The following is an 11886-nucleotide window of genomic DNA, read 5'->3' as shown; positions in this document are numbered from 1 at the left end:
ATACCTAGATTACCTATCTAAGTATCCTTAGCCTTAGCTAAAACTTAAGCTTTAACCCTTGATTGCCCTAATATGCCAAAATCCTAATTTTGACACTTCTTGAACTCTAGATTAATTCATGCCACTTAAAGATCAAATTTATCCTCAAAACTTGGCATGTTTCATTTTTCCTCGAGAGTTCTCTAGATTTTCCCAAATTGTGCCAATTGAGATTAAAAATGAAATTTCCAATCTTTTAGGCACATTTAACTCTTCAAAGGAGTAAATGATAATTCCATTTCATTTTCAAAAGTTCTCAAAACCTTGAAAATGCTCCTTGAGTGTCAATTTCCTCAAAGTTGGGTTAACTACCCTTCTAATCGGAGTTGACACTCTCTAACCCATCTATGGGGTAGAGAAGATGCTCCTAGGAACCCAATACCTATTTGAGCTCATTGGGTTCACTAAATATTCACTAGGGATAACTTCCCTAGCAACCCTCCTAATGACCCTCTTAGGCTTTGAAGCCTTGGTCATTTGGGACTCATCAAGATCAACTCTAGGGGTGACTCCCCTTGTGACCTTGGTGGTGGTCTTCCTAGCCCTAGGTTTTGTTCCATAATCGAATGGAACATTGTGGTAAGTGGGCTTGACCACTTGGGACTTAGATTTGTGACCCAAACCTTTCTTGTCCTGGGACTTTTGACCCTTAGGCCCTAGAGTTGACTTCTCTAAATTTTTAAGGGCCTTTTCTAGGGTATCAAGCCTTGACCTCAAGACTTGATTCTCCTTTTCTATTACCTCAAGTTTTGATTTGTCATTCTTTCTTGAGGTGTTCCTAGGCATGTGTCTAGTTGATTTAGGGTTTCTACCTAGGTTTTCCTTAACCTTAGAAGTGTTAATCCTAGGGTTAGCATTCCTAGTAGTATCCCTATCTAGGTTGACATGTTTAGCACCTAAGCACATGCATTGATTTCTAGTGTTAACATGCTTATCATTATTGACTAATGCAATAAAATTACTAGCATGTATCCTACTAGAATTGCACGAATGAGCCTTAAAAGATACCTTAGGGTTTGCCTTAGCTCCCCCTATCGATGTGCATCCCTTGTCCTTGTGAGGTTTCCTCCCCTTCGGACATTGGCTCCTATAGTGTCCCCGTTGCTTGCATTGAAAGCACACCACGTGCTTCTTGCCTTTGCGTGTTGGGACGCCGGCTTCCTTGACCTTTGGTGCCGGTGGAGTCTTTCTAACCCTCTTTGGACACTTGCTCTTGTAGTGCCCAAACTCCCTACACTCGAAGCACATTATGTGTAATTTGCTAGAAATTAAAATGCTTGAGTTACCTAGGGTTGAGGATGGATGAAGGCTCTCATCTTCATCCCTTCCGGAGGTAGAAACTTCTTCTTCTTGCTCCGACCTTGAAGAGGAACTCTCCTCCTCTTCTTCTTTAGATGTTGAGTGGCCCTCAACTTCTAAATCTTCTCCTCCATGATGTGAGCTACTTGGCTCACTTAGCTCCTCTTCATGGCTTGAATTTGAGCTTCCCTCATGGAACTTGGCCAAGTTATCCCATAATTCCTTGACATTGTTGTAACCTATCTTACACAAGATGTTAGTAGGCAATGAAAATTCAATTATTCTCGTTACCTCTTCGTTGATTTCGGATTTGTGAATTTGTTCTCTTGTCCACTCCTTCTTCTCAAGTGGTTTTCCTTCCTTATCCATCGGAGGAGTAAAACCTTCTTGTACACAAAACCAATTCATTATGTCAGTCATAAGAAAGTATTTCATCCTTACCTTCCAATACGCGAAATCGCCGCATTCGTAGAAGGGTGGAATGGTGATGTCTTCTCCATAGAGATCCATTCTCTAGCTTTGCTCCCACGGGTGTTGATCCGATGAAGAGCGACCTCGCTCTGATACCACTTGTTGGGATCGTTCGTACTCGGCTAGAGAGGGGGGGTGTGAATAGCCGACCCCAAATCGTCGTTTCTTTCTACAAAACGTGTTAGCGCAGCGGAAAATACAAAGAAATGAAAGAGAAGAAAACCAAACCTTAACACAAGGATGTAACGAGGTTCGGAGATTATGGCTCCTACTCCTCGGCGTGTCCGTAAGGTGGACGAGTCCAGTCAATCCGTCGGTGGATGAGTCCCCGGAGAACCGACTAATACAATATACTCCTTGTGGGTGGAGAAACCTCGCCACAAACGTTTGCAACAGCAAACAAAGAGTACAAGAACAGTAAGAAAAGCAATACAATATGAATACAATAGCACTCTACCAATTGCTTGCTTTCTTGTCGACTGGAGGTGAAGCAGCAACTTCACAACCCAAACGCAGCAGCTTGTCGACGACTGGAAGCTCACGCGGGCCTCCAGCTCAATTGAAGTTGGCATAGCAACCGTGGACCGACAAGCACTTTTCACGGAAAAGAACAATTTCCCTGATCCGCGGTCAGAATCGTTCGGACCTCAAGGCAATCGAGCTCAATTTTCCTCCACTCTGTTCTAGGAATGTGTCGAGTGAGCACCGAATTAGGTGTTGTACCCCATGGACCGATCAGGATCCTCCCGATCGGTCCACGACCGATCGAACTATAGCGAGACCCATACATGTCTTTTTGTACTCTTTTGAAAGTTTATCGTCACTAACATCAAAGCATGTCCAGCCTACAAATCATATTTGAGAATATTCTATCATTGGATCGGTCTGCAGCCCGATCCAAACTTCTCGACCCTAAACCTAAGGCTTCCACACCAACATCCGGTCAACCTTGACCTGTTGGTACATCATCTGGTCACTCCCTTGACCTGCTAGCACTCCTCGCTAAGTGTCCGGTCAATCCCTTTGACCCACTTAGACTTTTCCACACCAGATGTCCGATCATCTCTGATCCATCTGGATTTTCCTCTTCGTGCCAAGTATCCGGTCACTCCTATGACCTACTTGGACTTCCCATCACCAGATGTCCGATCACCCTTGATCCATCTGGATTTTCCCTTGCCTGGCTTCACTCACCAGGACTTTCACCTAACTTCACTCACTAGAGTTTTCACCTGACTTTACTCACCAGGATTTCCACACTGCCTAACATCCCTGTTAGGACTTTGCCACTGCCTGGCTTCACTCACCAGGACTTTCCAACTGCCTAACATCCCAGTTAGGACTTTCCCATTGCCTGGCTTCACTCACCAGGACTTTCCACACTGCCTAACATCCCAGTTAGGACTTTCCCACTGCCTGGCTTCACTCACCAGGACTTTCCACACTGCCTAACATCCCAGTTAGGACTTTCCCACTGCCTGGCTTCACTCACCAGGACTTTCCAACTGCCTAACATCCCAGTTAGGACTTTCCCTCGTGCCAAGCTCCCTGCTTGGACTTCTCCGTGCCAAGTCTCCATACTTGGACTTTTCCAGTTGCCAAGTCTCCATACTTGGACTTTTCCCGTGCCAAGTCTCCACAGTTGGACTTTTCGCGTGCCAAGCTCCCTGCTTGGACTTTTTCCCGAATCAGGTCAACCAGGTCAACCTTGACCTACGGTTGCACCAATAATCTCCCAAACATCTATTCTTGTCCCATATCAAGAATAGAACTTCTCTTCTCGTCAAACATCGTCAAACATAACTCATCAAACATCAAAACACAACTCGAGTCAAGTCAACTCGAGTCTGGTCAACCAGGTCAACCTTGACCTAAGATTGCACCAACAAGATAGACAATGTCTAAGGCATGAATGTATTTTAACTCATAAAGGAAAATATATACAATTGAGCAACATAAGTTGTTAAGTTTATAGTAGTTCCAAAAAAAGCTTATAAGAAATATCAGGCAAAGTCAAGAAAGGCGCCATTTGGAATATTCTCCATAATCTTCTGGCACCTTATGAAATTATTTGGGATGTTGGCCATCAGATAGTCCCCCTCCCTTAGCTGCTTGATTGCTCCCTTGGTGTCGTAGCCAATATTTTTGTTGTCCAATCGACTAGCATTTGGTTGAAGTCCTTGGAACGTAAAAATTCTACTCTAAAGGCCTCCAGCCTATCAGACTTCCCTTTTTGGTAGTTCGCCAACTCCGCTCGGGAAGCTTTGAATTCAGCTCTTAAAGCCTCTAGCTCGGCGTTTGTAGCATTAAGGGCTTGCTGCTTCTCTTCAAGTTGGAGATCCTTAATGGATTGGTTAGCCGCTCAGCTTACTTGTTCAGAGAAAAGGGAAGCCTCTGCTTCTTCCAATTTCTTAGTCAGGGCCTTGACTTCCTTGTTCTTAATATCTAAGTCTTCTATAACCCTGAGCTTTTGAGTGTTGGCCGACTAGAGGCGCAAATCATAAGTTTGAGCTTGTTTCTAGATCCTTTCAAGTTGGATAGTCTAGTTATGATTCTTATCTTTTTCTATGGAGAGGGCTTGCTCGGTCATCAATAGTGTCTCCAATTGGCTTTCCAACTCATTCCTCAATTAGGCTACTTCTTTTGATAGTCGCTCGGCTAAGCCCTGGGAGTTATCAGCTTCCTCGACCAAGCCCTGAAGCATTTTTTGCTCATGGCTCAGCTTGGCCAAATTTTGGCATAGAGCCATGTCTTCCACCCAAAACTATCAAAGTAAAAAGAAGGCTAAATGAAGCACATTAGACAGATGGATGTACAAGGGAAGAATAAGCTTACTCTAGCAATGCCGTGGGAAAAGAGGTCCACTAACTCCTCAGGCGAGCATGAGGACGCTCAGGCTTGTGAATCCGTCCAAGTTTGGACTAAGGATCCTTGAATCTTTATTATGTGTTATGGGGCCAGGGACTCAGCCGAGTGTGTGGAAAGGAAGTCATGAGTGGGTAACCTAAGGATCGCCCTGACCTGCCCTTGCTCACTTGGCTCACTTGGTTCTGTAGAGTTGAATTTTGATTTTCTTTAGGATTTGTAAAGGGGAGTTGAGTGAATTATGGACAGGGGTTGTACCAGCTCGGTCGGAGGTGACATCAAAAAGGCAATCGACTCTTCCGGGATAGCTCTGATCGGTAATTCAAAAAATGAAGATGCCCACTCGGATGAAGCTGGAATAAGCTAACCAATTGCGGCTTCAAGGGTAGCGGAGGCAGAGCTCTCTCCTCGCTCCGAGAGTGGTTGCGCGAACGATGCCACAACTGATGTTTGGTAGAGCTAGGGTCGCCAACCAAACGGGGGTTATCAATCGACACCTTTTACGACGTCAACAGTGGATCAGGGGTTCCACAAAGGTCGTGGACTCTGAGGGAACAACAATAGGAAGCAATGAAGGTTGGGGGTGGCATTTCTTCGGTGTTAGCGACTGCATCACTCCTAATGACTTGGTTAGCCTCCTCTTTGTCGGTTGGCTCCTCAAATTGGTCGATCAATGGCAGCCCATGACTCTCCAGCTTGGCCTCCCCCCAAGCGTCCGTCTTCGTCCGCTAACTTTGTGGAATCACCCAACAAAGCCTTACACATGGTTTTAGCTACAAAACAGAGAAAAAAATCAGTTAGATCCAACAAAAATAAGAGGATGAATGTCTCACCAAAGATATTGGCCAGTTGGGTTTAGATGAGACTCAATTTGAACATATACAAATTATGGATATGGTATTTCAGACTAGTTAGCTATGTTGGGATGTATACTATAAGCCTAGCTTTTGTATGAACATCTGTTTTGAAATATTTTGAAATTAGAATCACTTTGGTCAAATGTTTGCATTTTATATTTATATATATGTCAATGCAGTTGTCTATTTAATTTATATTGTAGATAACATGGTGTGTGGTGTCACACAGAAGATCATGTTATCAGTTCCTTATAAATTATAAATAGTAGCTCACAACCAAGATGGATTATGACAAACCATTGGAACAGTTGTAGTGTAATTTGGTATTATTCTGTCTTGACTATAAAATTACACTAGTACACTATGTGTGTATTGAGCAGGACCGTTTGAGGTTGTTCGATTTGTACTGACTACATAAAAGAACAGAACCTCTGTTATTATGGATGTGTGTCCTCTTAATCCCTATATAATAACAAGCACATATACTTAGTATTTATTTCTTTAACTTATCAATAGGTGAGATTTATTAGTTAAATCAATAGGCCTGATGAGTTGAGAAATAGTACTGTTTATATGGTGTGTTGTTGATTATAGAAGGAATCTGTGCCCTAATTATTTAGGCTGATGATGTTCCCTTGAGGAGCTCATAAGGATTATCATGTAAACCATGTAGGTGGACTTTGTCCGGCATGATAATAAAGTTGAGTGGTACTACTCTTGGAATCAGACGTTAATTAATTGAGTTGTCAGTAACTCATTTAATTAACGGACATATGATATCTTAAACACAGGGAGATTAACGCACTCATGATAAGAACATATTGTAATATGGGATTGGTGTGGTAGTTCAATAATAACCCTTTAGTGGTATGAGTTATTATTGATGGACTTGAGTTGGGTGTTCCGGCCAAACACAGGAAGCCCAAGCTCATCAGAAGGCCTAAACCAATTCTTCCTCTAGATCCCTGTTGTAGCCTCTATATAAAGCCTCGCATCCACCCCAACAGAATTTGGTTATAAAAAGGGAGATTTTTTCTAAACAGAATTCTATTATTTTTTTTTCTTTGTAACCGACGACAAGGGTTATAAAAAGGGGAGGTGGCGCCCCCTAAACATAAGTTTTCCACAACTCTCTTGCTTAGGGCCGGCGGCACAAGGTTCTCCTTCTCCACCTTAAGGCCGGCAGCACAAGATTCTCCTTCTCCACCTTAGGGTCGGCAGCACAAATCTCTTCCAATTCCACCTTAGGGCAGACGACTTGGAGGAGAGGAAGAAGAGGAGAGGGCGCCCATCCTAGAGCCTCCTTTTGGTGGTTAGCGGTTTGGAAACAAAGAAGAGAAGAAGGGTGGTTTTTGTCTTGGTAGATCATCGCCCACATGATGTCCAAGAAGAGGAGAGGAATACAGCAGAAGATCAAGAGGTCTTTAGCTACAAAGGAAAGGTACAACTAGTTCTTTGATTCTGCTGCGTAATTAGTTTAGTTTTCTTTGTATTGATTTTGAATACCAACACAAGAGGCCAGCGATCTTGTACTTCGATCAAGGTGTGCTTTGATCCGCCAAGAACTTGCTTGATTGATCAAACGCATGCCTGATCGAATATGCGGGTTGCTAGGAAAAGTTCTGTACTTGTACAATTTTTGTACAGGGAAATTGAAACAGAACGAAATTCTAGCGTCTTCAAGCTAAGCGGAGGCCTCAAGGTAGATTGACTCCCATTTGTACTTGCTCAACTCGAGAGGGTTGGGCAACTCCATTTACCACCTGATCGAGAAAGCTACTGGACAAGCTTGTCGGAGATAGAAGTGGTGGAATTTCTAGCCTTTATTAGAGGAAGGCATTTTATCAAAAAATACTGTACCCACTCGGGCTTGGAAAATGAAAACATCCGGCTCATATTTCTTTAGATAATAAAAGTAATGGAAAACCCAGGGGGTGCAAAGGGACTTGGTACAAGCAGAATAACACTATAACTCCGCATAACAACCTAATGGAATTATGTGCTAATTGCTATAGAGGAATGTGAAAATAAGAATAGACTTTAGAGAGAAAAGGATGTAAGGGAAAGCAGAGGCCGACCATAAACTAGTCCTTAAAGAAAGCAATAAAACCAGTTAAAGGAAGATGGGGGCAGTCGTATCCAAAAGGGGTGATGCTGCAATGGTCGAGAGGAACATAGTAATGGAGGTACATCTCGTTTACCTCCCCGCCATGGAAATTAGAAGCGGTGGAGGTGTACTAGAGCCCATGGACAGAGATGGATGGACTAGAAGCCATGAAAAAGGAATAAAGGAGATCAAAATTGGGAGGGAAATGGAACTTACTTAGGGGAAAGGGAGTTTGGACAATCGCCGGCAATGACAAGTAAAGAGCAGAGAAGAAGAAGAAAATGGAAGGAAGATGCAAAAATGATAGAGTGTCGTTGAAGCACAAACCTTAAAAACCCTAATGAGGATCTATGAAAGCCCTTCGATTAAGGGAATAGAAAAGAGAGATTTAATCTGGATCGTCAAATTCGAACCAGTAGCAGTCGCATCAGACACCTGCCACATTAGATATTCTTTTCATCTGCATTTGACATGTGGCAGCATACTACAGGCAACATTTATGAGAGATAAGAGACAATAAGCAGGCTTATGATGAAATGACATGCTCATCATGCTCAGCATTAATGATAAGTGACATACCCTATTTTCAAGGTATCAGAGTGATGTCAGCTCAAGCTAAGTGGTAGTATAATGAAGAAGCGTTAGATTAGTAAACAAGATATTCTAGAAACGCTAACAACTAAGTATAACATCAGTTTGAACGTAGTGAGAGTAAAGGATAATGAACACCCAATTAGAGGACCAAGAGCATAACGATATACGTGTCCAGTCAGTCGGACTTGCAGGTTCCTTCGATTAAACTCGAGGGGGAGACTTTTGATATGGGGGCCCCCTCCCCCCGAGTCGAGTCAAAGTCCAAGGGACCGGCTGACATGACAGTCAAAGCCAAGGAAGGCTCAACTCTTGAAGCCAATGCAGTCAATCGTCACGACCAGGAGGTTATCCGACCAGACCATCGGGCCAATCGGATGCCAAGCCTCTGAATATGGACAAATAGCTCAAGATGAGTCAACACTCTACAAGGCAAAGATTTCTTTAAGATAGCACAACTAAATAGTTCAGTCGAGCATTTCAGCCAATCGAAACTATGGTCTGATCAGACAAAATGAATATCCTATCTGATTGAACTCTTTTGTTGAAACTGATATGTCGAGTAAGGGACGAGTCCCCTATGACAATCTATATGTCCAGTCGGCCAAACGACTGTTGACTAGGTCAGGGGAAAATATTTATCAGTTTGACAGACAAGCGAGTTGTGGACCCTCCAGCCCAACAACCTTATATTTTTTTTTGGCGTTTTGTGCCACGAACAACAGTGAATAATCTATATGCAAGTTGTGCATCAGAAGCTTTCTCTCTGCATTGTGGATCCATTTTGGGAAAGGTTTCAGAGTATCTTTATAATTTGTCCTTTTCTGGAAACGCTTTGAGATTCGTGCGCATATAAACAGCAACAATATAAAAAGGGATCTCTATCTACAGGCGCAAGTATGCTGACATTACGCGAGATTACACAGTTTCCACTATTCATTCATATCATTGTTCATCAACTTCTACCGATCACTGACTTGAGCGTCAAAGGGCTTACGTCGGGGACCCCTTCCCTGACTCGGTCACTGATACTCCTTTTGATACGCAAGGACGTTTCGAAGTTATCTTTGGATAGCGAGAAGTTTTTATTTGATCAATATCCGAACCACATATTTAACATTCCATCTCCATTTCTATCGATTTTAGATAAAATCCTTAAATATTTGCTAAACATGTACATTAAAACAATTATAATTAGGTGTTGTATTAATTAATTAAATTAATTTTAAATAGTTTGGAAAACTAAAAGTTACTAAATAATAAATGATCTCAAAATAATATATGGGTCCAAAAGATTTGTCTTTGATAAGGGGAAAAGAACGAATATAAAACGAATCGTAGAAAGATGACAAACGAAAAAAGAATAAGAACAGAAAGGGAGGGTTGAACAACGATGTCAAGACACAAGCAAGTTGTAATAAGGTGTGGTACTAATCGCCCTCACTGGTGTGATCAGTGGTAAAATACTTAGGGTAACAAAATAAGACCAATATTTTAAAAGTCGGTCTTATGCTGTGGATTTATCCAATAGAGAAATCAAGGAAAAGATCATTTTCCCTTAAAAAAAAAAAAAAAAAAAATGTCATACCAGTCACATGATCAATAGAACAGAATAGCAAGTTAGAAAAAGTGCACATGGTAAATTGATCGTAGGCACATGGAAAGAAAGGAAAGGATAAACAAATTAAAAAGATTATGTGATTTTTTATCATTAAAATAATAAAAAAAAATAATAATTCTAATTAATTTCATTGATTATTCCTAAAATGATCGGTATGGTCCCACAGAAATTTTTCATCGACCATCAAGATAAATCAAAAAGTACACGCAGCGACTAACTCAGAATCCCAGTATCCTTTGATTACACCCCTCATTTGAAAAAAAAAATTCTTATAAATATATCGTAGTTAGGGTTTGAACCACGAGTACCTAGATATCCTACTACGATATCATGATTCTGAAGATATGTGACATTTTATCATAAGAACTATACATCAATAGTTGGATGATATAGATGTTTCAAAACTTAGTCTTGTCTTGTCTACAAGTTTGCATCATTCAATTGTCTATTTTATTACTACTATTATGAAGGAGTTCAAACCTTTTGATTTGATAAAATTACTAGTATTTGTGGTTTGGGTTTGAGTAATTGAAGATTGTTATCATCTACATTATCCATTGTTTTCAAATAGTCCAAACATTTAAATGACATAAAGTCCACAAATTTTTTTTTTTTTGCCTCTTTAAGGATTTTCCATAAAAGCAAGAAAATTTTTATTTATTCTATTGAATTAATTTTAATTTCTATAAATATTAGGTTTCTCAAATATATAAAACAAATTATACAAGATTCACCCATTTTGGATCGTACTAAACATGACCCATGACAAAATGAATCATATCGAGCACAATTTGATCGCAAATAAGGGTGAGTCAGCTTGTAGGTCGGGTCAAGTCGAGCACAATGCAAACCTATATCAGACAGGGCACATGCTAGGGTAAGACACAGCCCATGTGTTGAGTCCAACCCCAAAAAATTAAAGTTTTCTAGTGATAATAAAGCTAGCCGAACCAAACCATTGATCTTAAACAGTCGAGCCTCATAATCTACAAGATCTATTTGTCAGTTGTCGGTGGTTAGAACACATAACACGTTGAACAATATAACCCCCAAATTAAACATATTCCAAAGAAATAGGCCAGGGCAATAATTAAATTTAAATGAAGATAATGGCGATCTTAAAGCAAAAAATATATATAATTTTGTGGTGTTAATTAATTGCGTACCTCGTAAATGCTAGCTCTAGCGATGTGGATGGTGCAGAAAATTGACAGTGACGTGAGCCTCAGTCGAGTCCACGGCGCGGCAGCGTCTTCCTCGCACGTCTCGCTGTGCGAGGATGCCAGCAGATGAAATGGACCTTGGCAGTGCACCAACCAACCAACAGCTCGTGGCTTGTTCTCTAGCGTCTGCTCTTTGATTGTTTCCTGCTGGCTTGCGAGATGCATACATCTATCCCTGAAGGAACTTTGAGAAACTCACCCATCCACTTTGATTATATTGTAAGCACACCCTTCTTTGTTAACAATAGGATCACAAGAAGCTTCCAACTTATGCAGATTGATAATGTATCTTACTACATGTATAACCCGCTTACATTCAACACTCCAATATAAACCATTTAGACTGAATTTAGGAGGAGATTCAGCTTGCCCCCGCGACAACTACTTGCCATCGTTGTTTGAATATTAATGGAGTTGATCCTGTCTTAAAATGGAGATGACGCACTGGATGGATAGATGATTTTGCTATTGACTAGGAGAATACCTCAAACTAGAGAAAAAAAAGACTCCCCTACACACCAAAGACAGGGTAACGGAAACGTAAAAGCAAGAATCAAGGAGGGGGTCCTTGACGTAGACCCTCTGACGTTCAAGTCAATACGATGGCTGGGCGAAAAGTGAAGCAGAAAATGAGCAGTAGAAGCGTGTGTGCGCAATGTAAAGCATGAGTACATTTTTTGCGTATCTTACCAACAGAGAGAACTCCTTATATCACCTCTTATAACCTTCGCAATAGCTAGGTGATAAGGAATATTTGGTGCTAGAAGATGTCGGATAATGGAAAGTGTACAATCTTCTTTCAAAGAATCTTCT

The sequence above is a fragment of the Zingiber officinale genome, chromosome 4B (genome assembly GCF_018446385.1).
Source record: "Zingiber officinale cultivar Zhangliang chromosome 4B, Zo_v1.1, whole genome shotgun sequence".
In the NCBI taxonomy this organism is placed as follows: domain Eukaryota; kingdom Viridiplantae; phylum Streptophyta; class Magnoliopsida; order Zingiberales; family Zingiberaceae; genus Zingiber; species Zingiber officinale.
Note: the sequence above shows the minus strand (reverse complement) of the source record.